Raw genomic sequence first — 11,854 nt, forward strand, 5'->3', positions numbered from 1 at the left:
AACTGCCAACTTCAATTACGTTAATGGTATCTTCATTAATATAATAAATTCGTTTTATGCATTTAAATTTTGAATTAACTTATTTGGAGAATCTCTTTCATATATACACATAAGTTAATGAGCTTACAATAGCAAATATTATTTTGTGATTTAAGAACTAATTTCAGCAAAGTATAAACAACCATATCTGCTAGAAACAACCATATCTGCTGGAAAAATCATATCTACTAGAAACAACCACATCTACTAGAAACAATCATTTCTACCATAAACAACCATATCTGCTACAAACAAAAATATGTACTAGAAACAACCATATCTGCTACAAACAACCATATCTACTAACAACAATCATATCTACTAACAACAATCATATCTACTAGAAACAACCATATTTTCTTTTCATTACGTTTAGAAATCAATATAAAGATGTTCTAAAGTAATACTGAATGGATATTTAATGGTTGTAATTTTCGTAACAAAGACCAGTTTCTCATTCAACTTGAGTAACTGTGTGCCTGGTGATAAAGTAATAATCCGATAACTTGATTTTTTTTTTGGTTTCATAGAAATATCTAATTAATTATTAATATAATTCAGTAATTCTAACCACGTAGGGCCTAAACTGGTTTGTATAATTATCTATTCTCTGTTTAGTATACTGAGTTACCATGTATTATACCTTACTAACTGCAACGGCACTAAACTGATATAGTGTACTAGTGCCCGTCAGATTTACTAACTGTGAAGAATGGACATCAGAAATAAAGAAACCTTACTTACTCTGAATCTGCATTGAAACGTAATTACAGATAATAATAGTCTATTGAATGATGTAGTTGAATAGCCCAAGATATTATATGGTACCAATAGCAGTCGCTATTTGAGTTAATTTGCAAGATCTCAAATATATTTTTTAGTTTCTCTCTCTACAAATTAAAAGTAATGCTGGTTTATAACAGTGAATTGCCACTAATTCCAAATAAAAAAAAACTTTCTACTTGTTTGAAAGCTCAAAGATTTGTTGTTGATTTTCATTATAATCTAACACTTGCATGTTTAAATAAATAAGTTTAAAATGAAATGGAAGAAACATTTCAGAAATGGCAGTTCTGTTCCCTGACCTCATATGAAAGGGGCGTCAAAAATCAAGATCAACTCAGTTTTGGGTGTGGTTCTAATTCAGTCTTCTTTCACAAGATGTATGTGTTTGAACACAAATACAAGTGTTACTACCAGTGTTTATACAGAAGGATCCAGTGACGGTATGGGTACTCTACGTAAACATTAGAGTGAAAAAAACGTGAGGCGACAGCTAGTCTCCTCCTCTGTAAACATGTTATAATGTATTACCATGGACTAGGGTTAAGGATCAATGTCATATTTGAAGTGGTGATTTCTGATGTATGTTATTAAAGGACGCGTCAAAACTAGAACGTAATCAAAGTGTCACTTCAATATAATCTTGAGGGAATTAACTGTGAATAAACATATTTAATAAATTGCTAAGAAATGCTATTTTTATTAAAGCTTTAATGAAGTAAAAAACACTTCATTGGACTTGGGCGTTTTAACAACTTGTTTATTATTTGTTCCTTTACTTAGGTTATACTCCCCTCCCAAGTTATTTGGTTAGCTTTATAAATATTAAATCGAAATACTAATATCGTGCACTGTGGTAGTTTCAAATAACATCCTAAAACTATTTTGTTTGTTTGTTTGTTTTTGAATTTCGTACAAAGCTACTCGAGGGCTATCTGTGCTAGCCGTCCCTAATTTAGCAGTGTAAGACTCCATGAATAAAACTGATATTCGTGTAATATTCTTGTACGAGTTTGATCTTGGTCACAATGAGGCGACGACGGCAGTTCCTAATATCAATCAAGCATTTGGTGATGGCACAACTAATGCAGGCCCCGCATGGCCATGTGGGTTAAGGCGTGCGACTTGTAATATGAGGGTCGCGGGTTCGCAACCCGGTCGCACCAGACATGCTCGCCCTTTCAGCCGTGGGGATGTTATAATGTGACGGTCAATCCCAAGAGTTGGCGGTGTGTGGTGATGACTACTGCCTTCCCTCTAGCCTTACACTGCTAAATAGGGACGGCTAGCGCAAATAGCCCACGACTAGCTTTGAGCGAAATTAAAAAAAACAACAAAAAACAAACAAACACAACTAATGAGTACACAGCGCCAAACATGCTCGCCCTCCCAGCCGTGAGGACATTATAATGTGACGGTCAGTCCTACTATTCGTTGCTAAAAGAGTAGCCCAAGAGTTGGCGGTGGGTGGTGATGACTAGCTGCCTTCCCTCTAGTCTTACACTGCTAAATTATGGACGGATAGCACAGATAACTCTCGAGTAGCTTTGTGCGAAATTAAAAAAACAAACAAACAAACGAGTACACAGCGCAGCGTTGGTTTAGGAAATTCCGCTATGGTGTCACTAGCCCTGAAAATAAGCCTCGAGACGGCACTCAGACAGCCATTAATGAGGAAGAATTAAAAGCCTTAGTTCAATCAGATACCTGTCAAACCGTGAGTGAACTTGCCGACAAACTTTTTCGTTAGTCAACAATTTCCCGACATTTTGAAGAAATTGATAAGGTAAAACATTTCGATAAATGGGCACCTCATGAACTAACTGAAACCATCGAACAAGACTAGTTAATTTTTTCCCCTAACTCATCAATCGCAACAAAAACGACCCATTTCTCCATAAAATTGTCATCTATGATGAAAACTGGATTCTTTACGACAATCGACGACGATTCGGACAGTGGCTCGACTATGAAGAAGCACCCAAACCGGCTTTTCACCCTAATATGTTTATGGTGAGTGTGTGGTGGTCGTTAGAAGGTGCGATTTATTATTCATTCTTAAACTCACAAGAAACAATCACAACAGAAAAATACGTTTGAGAACTAAAAATTACGCATCAAAATGTGTCACAAAACCATCCAGCAATAGTCAGCTGGAGTGGACCCATACTACTTCATGACAATGTTCGACCTAAAGTCTCATGCGTTACTGTCCAAAAACTAAACGAACTTCAGTATGAAACTCCACTTCTTCCACCATATTAACCAGATCTTTCCTTTCAGATTATCTCTTTATTCGACATTTGGTTATTTTTCAAAGGAAAAACTTTTGCAAACTAAAGGCCAATTGAAAGTGCCTTCGAAGACTTCATTACATCAAAGGACGTCCAATTCTTTGAACATGGCATTTATAAATCTACAAGTAATTAGCTGAAGTGTATTGAGTCTAAAGAAGCTTAATTTGATTAAATAAATTAAACAACAAAAGATGAATTTGTTTCACATTTTCCTTTAATAATCCGACATTTCATATGCAGCAGCCCGTTTATATTTTTGCTTTTATTTCATGAAGTAAAAAGGCTTATGTCAGTGTATCAATTGGAAATCAAAACATAAACAGACATTCAATATAGAATATATATATATATATATTTAATTTAATTTTGGACTGCAAGTAAATTTTGGAATCCTCACACCAGAAATGGGAGGAGCTATTCAACTTTGGAAAGTATTTATCACAATTAAATAAAAAAACTTTGAGAAGTAATCTTTGGTTGCACTGATGCTTCAGTCGAATTAAATCTAAAGAAGAGAGAAACTATATAATCATGAAAGAACATCTTGGTTTAAACCGTAATTTACTCCAGAGCAGATAAGAACCATTAACCACTAATAAGTAATAATCGTTAGTTGAATTTATAGCTCAGCAGAAATAAATCCAAAGAAAACAAGAAATGTCAAATACTATTATATATTGGGCTCAGAATTAAGTTATTTTAATGGATTACTTCTTAAAACCGACGAGATCACTCATAAGGAAATTGATTTTCGCTAAAAAAAACTTTTCATTTTTGTAAATCGTGCTTCAACAAAACTAACTGCTCATTTAATATTTGTTCAGTCGTATAGTGAACGTGACGGTGAATTGATGAGAAAAGAAAGAGGAATTCCATTACACAGAACTGTTTCAAAAGTTGTTTCTATGTCACCATTGACAGAATCGTTCAGACACAAGTTTAAAATTTTGAAATTACTTGTTTGTTTTGGAATTTCGCACAAAGCTACTCGAGGGCTATCTGTGCTAGCCGTCCCTAATTTAGCAGTGTAAGACTAGAGGGAAGGCAGCTAGTCATCACCACCCACCGCCAACTCTTGGGCTACTCTTTTACCAACGAATAGTGGGATTAACCGTCACATTATACACCCCCACGGCTGGGAGGGCGAGCATGTTTAGCGCGACGCGGGCGCGAACCCGCGACCCTCGGATTACGAGTCGCACGCCTTACGCGCTTGGCCATGCCAGGCCGTTACTAGCAGCATGAAATTCCTTTGAACTTCAAAGTATGATAGTTGTTCAGTCTATTTTATGCAGCATTATAATGTGATTCTTGTATAACGATTACTATTAGTTTGCATAGATCATTGGAACTAACGACTCATTATTAAATACTTACACATTTCTAAGTAATTAAAAGAACAGAAAACAATTGAAAAAGGTTTATTTTATTAGTAAAAACAAAATTTGATATTCATTTCCAACACTGTTTGCAACAATTATTTATTAACTACTATAACTACTATCTAAGTTGTTTACGGAATTAAAGTTTAGTGAACTTGTAACTGCTGTTACTGGTCTTATTTGATGTAACAGCGTTCTAGAAAACTGGATTTCTTTACCCCGGAAATATGATAGGCCCTTTTATAAACGTTGTTCGTGCGTAAATTGGAGTGAAAAAAGTGTAAAACTTCAGATTCATTGTGTAAAGTTTCAAACTGTACTGAGAAACGCGGAGAAATGGACGGCGCTGTCAGTTCACACACGGTATAATTTCGGCAGAGACGACTGATATGCATGGGCAATAAAGCACCACCACTAAATGAGCCACCTGGTTGGTTTAGGCTAAATTTCGCGCACAGTTACGCGAAAGCTATGTGCTCTAGCATCCAAAATTTAGCAATGAAGGCAGCTAGTCATCACCACCCACAGCCAACTGTTGGGCTACCCTTTTACCAACAAAATGACCGTCACATTATAATGCTCCCATGAATGAAAGGGCGAGCATGTGTGATGGAACGGAGATTTGAACCCGCGACCCTCAATCTGCGAATCATGCGCCCTAACCACCTGCCCATGCCAGGGCCCTACTTGGTTGGATGAGCGGGTCTCGGGTAGTTTAGCTGTTTCTAGTAAGCGCCAAAGTTTACCCTACCTAGTTATATTTTGCATTTAAATTTTAGTGCGTTTATTTTACTCTTTTACTTAAGTTACAAGTTTGTTCTAGATAGCAAATGAGAGGTTATACTGGAAATAATATATTTGTTAGCAAGCATTACAATTTTTAAACACTCGTTGTTTGTCGTTGCTAAACAGTAACAAATATGTAAACTACATTTTTATGATCAAGATTAATCATTAATTCCTCAAAACTATGCCGGTAGCTCTGCTTCAGTGTCATACTTAGTACTGCAAGGCCGTGGACAAGTTGGTACTGAGGAGTGTTGAGCACCCCTAAGAATATGGACAATTTTGCAAAAATTGTGATAATCCCACAGGCATCGGAGCAAATCTCAAGCTGAAGGAGAGCTAAAACAAATGATTTTTCTTGGCATTATATATCTCATGACATACTAATATTTGATGTCAAGCATAATATCCTATTTTTAATTTCTTAAAAGCAGTCCATACCAATTTATTTATTACCAGGCATGGCAGGGACGGGCAGCTTTCTCCTGCTTTACCTATGCAGTCTGTGAGTGAGTGCAGTCTGAGAAAGGCAAATATATATATTTTTTTATTTTATCACGAGGACGAACCTATAACTGATCTTGTGGAACATCTAATCCCTGCAGTGTGTATTGCACGGTCATGGAAATATATGCAAGTCAATATGGCCTTTTTGTGCAGATTTAATCTGTTAAACAATTCTTGGTCAGGCCCCACTCGCCACTGAGCAACATGAAAACAATGAGCAATAATTAAAGGAAAAATGGTCCTGAAAAGAAAAAATAATTTAGTCAATGTCTCGCTGAATTCTGAAGAATGGTTACAGGCAGGAGAAAATAACTCAAAAAGAAGAAAACCGCAATCTGATACAAATAGTAAGAGACAAATGTAGTCCACAATACAAATGAAAAAGTACCTCAAAGGGACAACGAATAAGAAAAAAGCATAAACTGGCACAACATAATGAAGCTGTATAGGTAATATAATAGAAAATAGCAGATACGGGACAAATATGTTTTTCAAATCATAACAAGGATAAAGGAAGAAAACAGAAGAAAGGGAAGTTAGGTAAACGAGCTGCCGATGAGTTAGGGACGAATGACAGTCTAGAAAAAAATTATGTAAAAAGATAAAGAGTACATCAAATATCAATGGTTCAAACTCAGATAAAGTGAAGCAGTGCAAGAACACATTAATATCTCGATTGAAAAAGGCAGCCTGCTGTAGCAGACGTCAAGTGTAGAAGAGGTAAATGCCTGAGGGATCGGAAAAAGAAAAGGATCGGGACATAACCACTCAAAAATCAGAGATCAAGAAGACAGAAGACATCTGATCCAAAAGTCAAGTGAGAAAAACTACATGACAAAGAACAGTTGGCCGATCAGGGTGAACATTGGACCCATAAACTAAAGATAGAAAACATTCAATTTGCATTGAGAAATTTCCATACTAGAAGAGCAAATTACACAAGCCAGAAAAGAAGTTAATCATAGAGAGAAACTAGTTCTACTCGCAAATGACCAGAGGAAAACCATGCCATGTGTGAAGACAGAGGACAGAAAGATCCAGATAAAAACTGGTGGCTGAATGTGGCAAAGAATGGATGGAGTCAAAAGAAAAGGTAACGAAGGAGAAAAAGTCTCAGAAACCAGAGCTGACATGGCTAGGAAGGAAATACAAGAATTGAGCATGGATGATCGAAATTACACATAGAAGGGAAGATATGCAAATGTGTTGGCCCACATCAGACTTAAAACATCAAAAGACAGTGTAATAAAATGAGGAACCAAAGATCAATTTAAGGCAATTTGTGGTTAAGGAACATAGCAAAAGTTTCAATGTGATGAGTATCCATCCCTCTAAAGATAAGCTCACTGGAAGACAAACAGCTCAAGATATCACTGCATTGGATAGATTTCGACTGGACAGAAATCTAATCCATAATAAGAGTGAAAGCACCAGAAACATGACAAGCAATGATATGAATATCAAGCAAGAGGGTAAAAAACACGATCCAATATATTAATAAAGAGAAATGAAGAATGGGTGTTACCCTGGTGATTGAAAGAAGCAACCACTGAAGAAAAGTTGAAATGTATCATTACCAGATAATTTCTGGCCAGTCAAAGACAGTGAAGGTAAATACAGCTTACAACGAGAATCTTCAGGATATTGATATAATAAGACCTCTTGGTTGCAAACAAAACCCTTTATTCTTCCTGTTGTTCAATATGCACCTTCTATCCTTGAAGGGACGCATCCTTGAAATGTCTAAATCTAGATGAAGAGTTTATTATGAATTCCGTGCAAAGCTACACCAGATCTATCTTTGCTAACCATCTCTAATTTAGTAGTGAAAGACTAGAGGGAAGGCAGCTAGTCATCATCACCCACCACCAACTCTTGAGATATTCTTTTACCAACGAATAGTGGGATTGACAATCACATAATAACACTTACAACTTAAAAGGCGGGCATGTTTGGGGGAATCAGGGATTCGAACCAACAGATTGTGAGTCGAGCACCCTAACATCAAGAAGAATAAAGCAGAACACTTGTTTAGATGAGAGTCATATCTAACCACCAACTTTAATCGTCTACAAGGATATTAACAGCTGACAAAGGACACCTTGCAAGATTCCACTGGTTGTGAAAATCCCACAAAAGAGCCTGCCTAAAGGTAATAAGAGCTATTATGAAATATTACATCCCTAAATGCAAAAGAATCTTGCAAGCTGTAATAGACCTGAAATGGGTGTAGAAAAAGGAAAATGATAAAGGTATTAGATAGAGTGCAGTAAGGACTTTTCCAAATTGATTAACAAGCCCGTTATAGCCGCCTACAGAAGCAGCTGATAAGGGTATCAGATAGACTCCTGATCAGAATGAGCTAACAACAGCCCCTCAATCCAAAGAAAGAGGAAAGTGTAACCTGAGAGTGTGTAAGTAAAATATGCCTAACAAAACATACATGGCCGAATCAAATCGAAGGACACTGCACGAAACAGTTAAACCACCCCATGGAGAATAAGTCAAAGAGAGGGTCATGAGTGACGAAATATCAGGATATGAAATAAGTATTCATGACATTCATTTTAACCATCCCTAATCCTCGAGAAAAAGTCCAGGTAAGGGTAAGAAACAATTCCAAGATAAAGTGGGGCATATTGAAAATTAGACCGAGGTGGAACATACCTAGTACAGACTACCACTCTTCGTCTCGGTGAGAGGAAAACAAACAAATTGGAATAAAAGTATGGAGATGAAATGGCTTGTTGAGACATAGAATGTTGTACTGCCTCGAATAAAATCTGGTTGGTGGCAGGATCCAAAGTATGGGGAAGGAGAAGGATACCATAGATACAGGAGGTAGGAAAAGTACTAGTTGCACAAGGGCCTCTCTTAAAACCCACAGAAACCATGGATTTGTAGTGGAATATTATCAAATGATAACAATAGTATACATTCAAGATCCCATTGGCTAATCTTCAGTACTGTTAACAATATTCCCATCACTGTCGAATAAGAAGACAAGATGAGAAATCCCTGGAAGGGAGCATAGAGATGGGGAGAGAAAAAGACTAGGATGAGAAAGGAATACTTGAGTTGATTTCTTGTTTCTTACAACTTCATTATTTAACATTGTGAAAGGTTGGTTAGAATATTTCAGTGGGGATTCCTAAAATTCTGACAGGTATTTTTCAAAATTGTATGGATATATTTGCACACAGTAACACACCTGAACTGAATTTGTTTTTAAATGAAAAATGTATGGTCAGAGGATACTTTAAAAATTATAACTCAAAACGTAGGTTGAACACCATCCTGATTTTTTTTGTAGATCATATTCAGAGATGTAAGAATATATGGTAAAAATCTGAAAAGGCTGAGTAACTTGTGATATGGTCAAACTGTGGCCTGAAGTAGGGCTATTTTTAGCTAAATCATAAAAAGTTGCATGCAGCTAAATTTTTTACAGAAGATCTAATAGACTCTTAATTACAACAATTGTTGATTTATCAACTGATATGTTATAGGATATTTGAAAACAAAATTCAGCTTTGTATCATATTAAGTCTTAGAGCAGGGGTTCCCAACCGGTGGGTCACAACCCCCAGGGGTCGCAAAGCCTTGGCAGGGGAGTCACGTAGCCTTGTTAGAAGTAGCTTGGGATAACATTAATTTTATTTCATTAATTACATTTTCATGTCGCGATTGGCAAAAGGTTGGGAACCCCTGAAGATCTAATAGATTTAATTACAACAATTGTTGATTTATCAACTGATATGTTATAGGAAATTTGAAAACAAAATTCAGCTTTGTATCATATTAAGTCTTAGAGCTATGGCTTATTACATAAACCAATGTTTTTTTACGATTTTGGGTTTTCAGGTGATTTTACAGCCTCACTATGCAAATCCTAAGAGAGATAAACTTGGTTCGAGACCATTTTTGAATTCTGTGAGATTAATTCAGTCAGTGTAGCAAATTGCAGCCTACTACCACCATTACTCTTGCAGCTTTAAGCAGCCAAAGTTGCCTGAAAATGCATTCCCCAAAAATAAAAAAAAAATTAACTAAATTTTACAAGGCTGTAAATCAGAAACTATTAGAGATATTGATCTAATCTTTGGCAAGTTTTCATTATACAGGTAGATGAGCACATGTGAATTTTTTCAAGGCATTTTGTGGGGGTCACCTGCAACCCCCTGGATGATTTGACATGGAATGACCCCTATTGGTTCATTTTGGGTCTTCCTGAAGTTGATTTATATAAGTACTGAAAATTTTTATGGACTGAAAATGTATTTCTGATAGATACTTGCTTTCACACTTCCCACCCTTCCTTTAGTGCATTTTTTCTTGCTCTTAAAATGATGGTTGAATACAGGAGGAGTGAGCTGTTCTATTAATGTGTCACACTTCATATAGTGGAGGATTTTCACATACTTATTATGCAGCAATGTCATGTATAAATATGAGTTTAGGTGAAAAGTCTTGAAGCTAGTGGGAAGGGAAAACATTTGCATAAAGAGGACTGTACTGAATTAGAAAATTATGTGTGAATAGTCATGTATTTGTAAGCAATATAATTTCAGTGTATTTGAGCAAATTGGAAAATGCTTACATTGAAATGAAATTCCAGTACCTCAAATTTGAAAGCATTTGATGCTCTTTAGTTTAGTATTGTGAAAATATTTTGGATTTTTTGGCAGTGTAGAAAATGATTGAGCAAAACTTCACAAAGATAAAAATTTGTATAAGTTGATTAAAATATATGTCAATGATGTTGGAGTGGGGTGGAATGAACATGTCTTTGTACATATGCTGGCATTATGAGAAGGTCAACCTGCAGAAAGTGTAGAGAAAACCTGTGAAAGAAATTGGTAGTTTTATCTTTAGCGTTGTAAATTTAACATTTTTAATGCTTTTGTGTTTGGATGGGGTGGTTGATCTGTGTTAAATTGAAGTAAATGACTTATTATTTATTGCAAATGTACTTTGTTAAAAGGGTTGTGTGTATTGTTTGAAAAGTATTTGTTTTACATCACTTAATTTTAGATGTAGGTACTGGTTTTGTGTGTTGCAATATATTTATCTTACTATGGTTTATGCATCATGATATCATAAACATAAAACTATAATAGATCCATCATCTGACATTAAATGCAAGTTTTTAGTAGTCAACATTTATTTTACTATAAAAAATGAAATGTTTGATACTCAAACGAACCTTGTTTTCTACAGTAATTTAGAGTGAGCTAGACTTGGTTTTGTAAGCACTGAAAACTGTGTTTTAATGTTAAAATCCAATATTGTTTTGCAAACATCACCCCTATAATTAATACGAACCCTAAAGTAAAATTTAAAATCAAAATCTAAGCATTCTGATAACATATATTCTTCTCCAGTTTAACATAAATACTGTTTGCTATGGTTGAATAGTGGTAAAATACTCTAGTGGTTCAAATGTAAATCAAATCCTTAAGTACTGAATATTATTATTAAATGTATTATATTCAAGTAATATAAATAAATAAAAGGACTTTTTAACGTATGTAGAAACAAAATATACATAAATTAATTACAACCAAGAATACTGTTAGCAAAAATATTGTTACCTATCTTGACCTTCTTCTTAACATACAGTAAATTGTTGTTCTTTTTTACATACAAGTCTCTTTTTCTATATATTTATAATTGACTTACCAGCTTTATTTTTGGAGTTTAACTTCCAGTCAATGTTTTCTAATTAAATGTTGTGTAACAATACTGGTATTGTTTTTATATAAGAATGGTGGAATAGAACTTTTTCAACCATTGAGTTGTTAATGTATTATTTATATTTCCTAAATAAAATTGAAATAGGTAACAGGTTTGTCTTATTTTCATATTTTGATAGTCATGGTTTTTTTTTCACCACATTGTAAAAATTTTATAAGATGAACCTCAGAACAAATTAGGAGAAGTTTCACATTGTTTGGAAAAAGCAGCTGTCCTGTTGGTTATCACTGCAACTAATTGTACACAAATGTTCTCGTATCTTTTCAAGTGATAGCTAGACACTGGATCTAACTGAGATTGCCT

This window comes from Tachypleus tridentatus, chromosome 8 (assembly GCF_004210375.1).
Source record: "Tachypleus tridentatus isolate NWPU-2018 chromosome 8, ASM421037v1, whole genome shotgun sequence".
Lineage (NCBI taxonomy): Eukaryota > Metazoa > Arthropoda > Merostomata > Xiphosura > Limulidae > Tachypleus > Tachypleus tridentatus.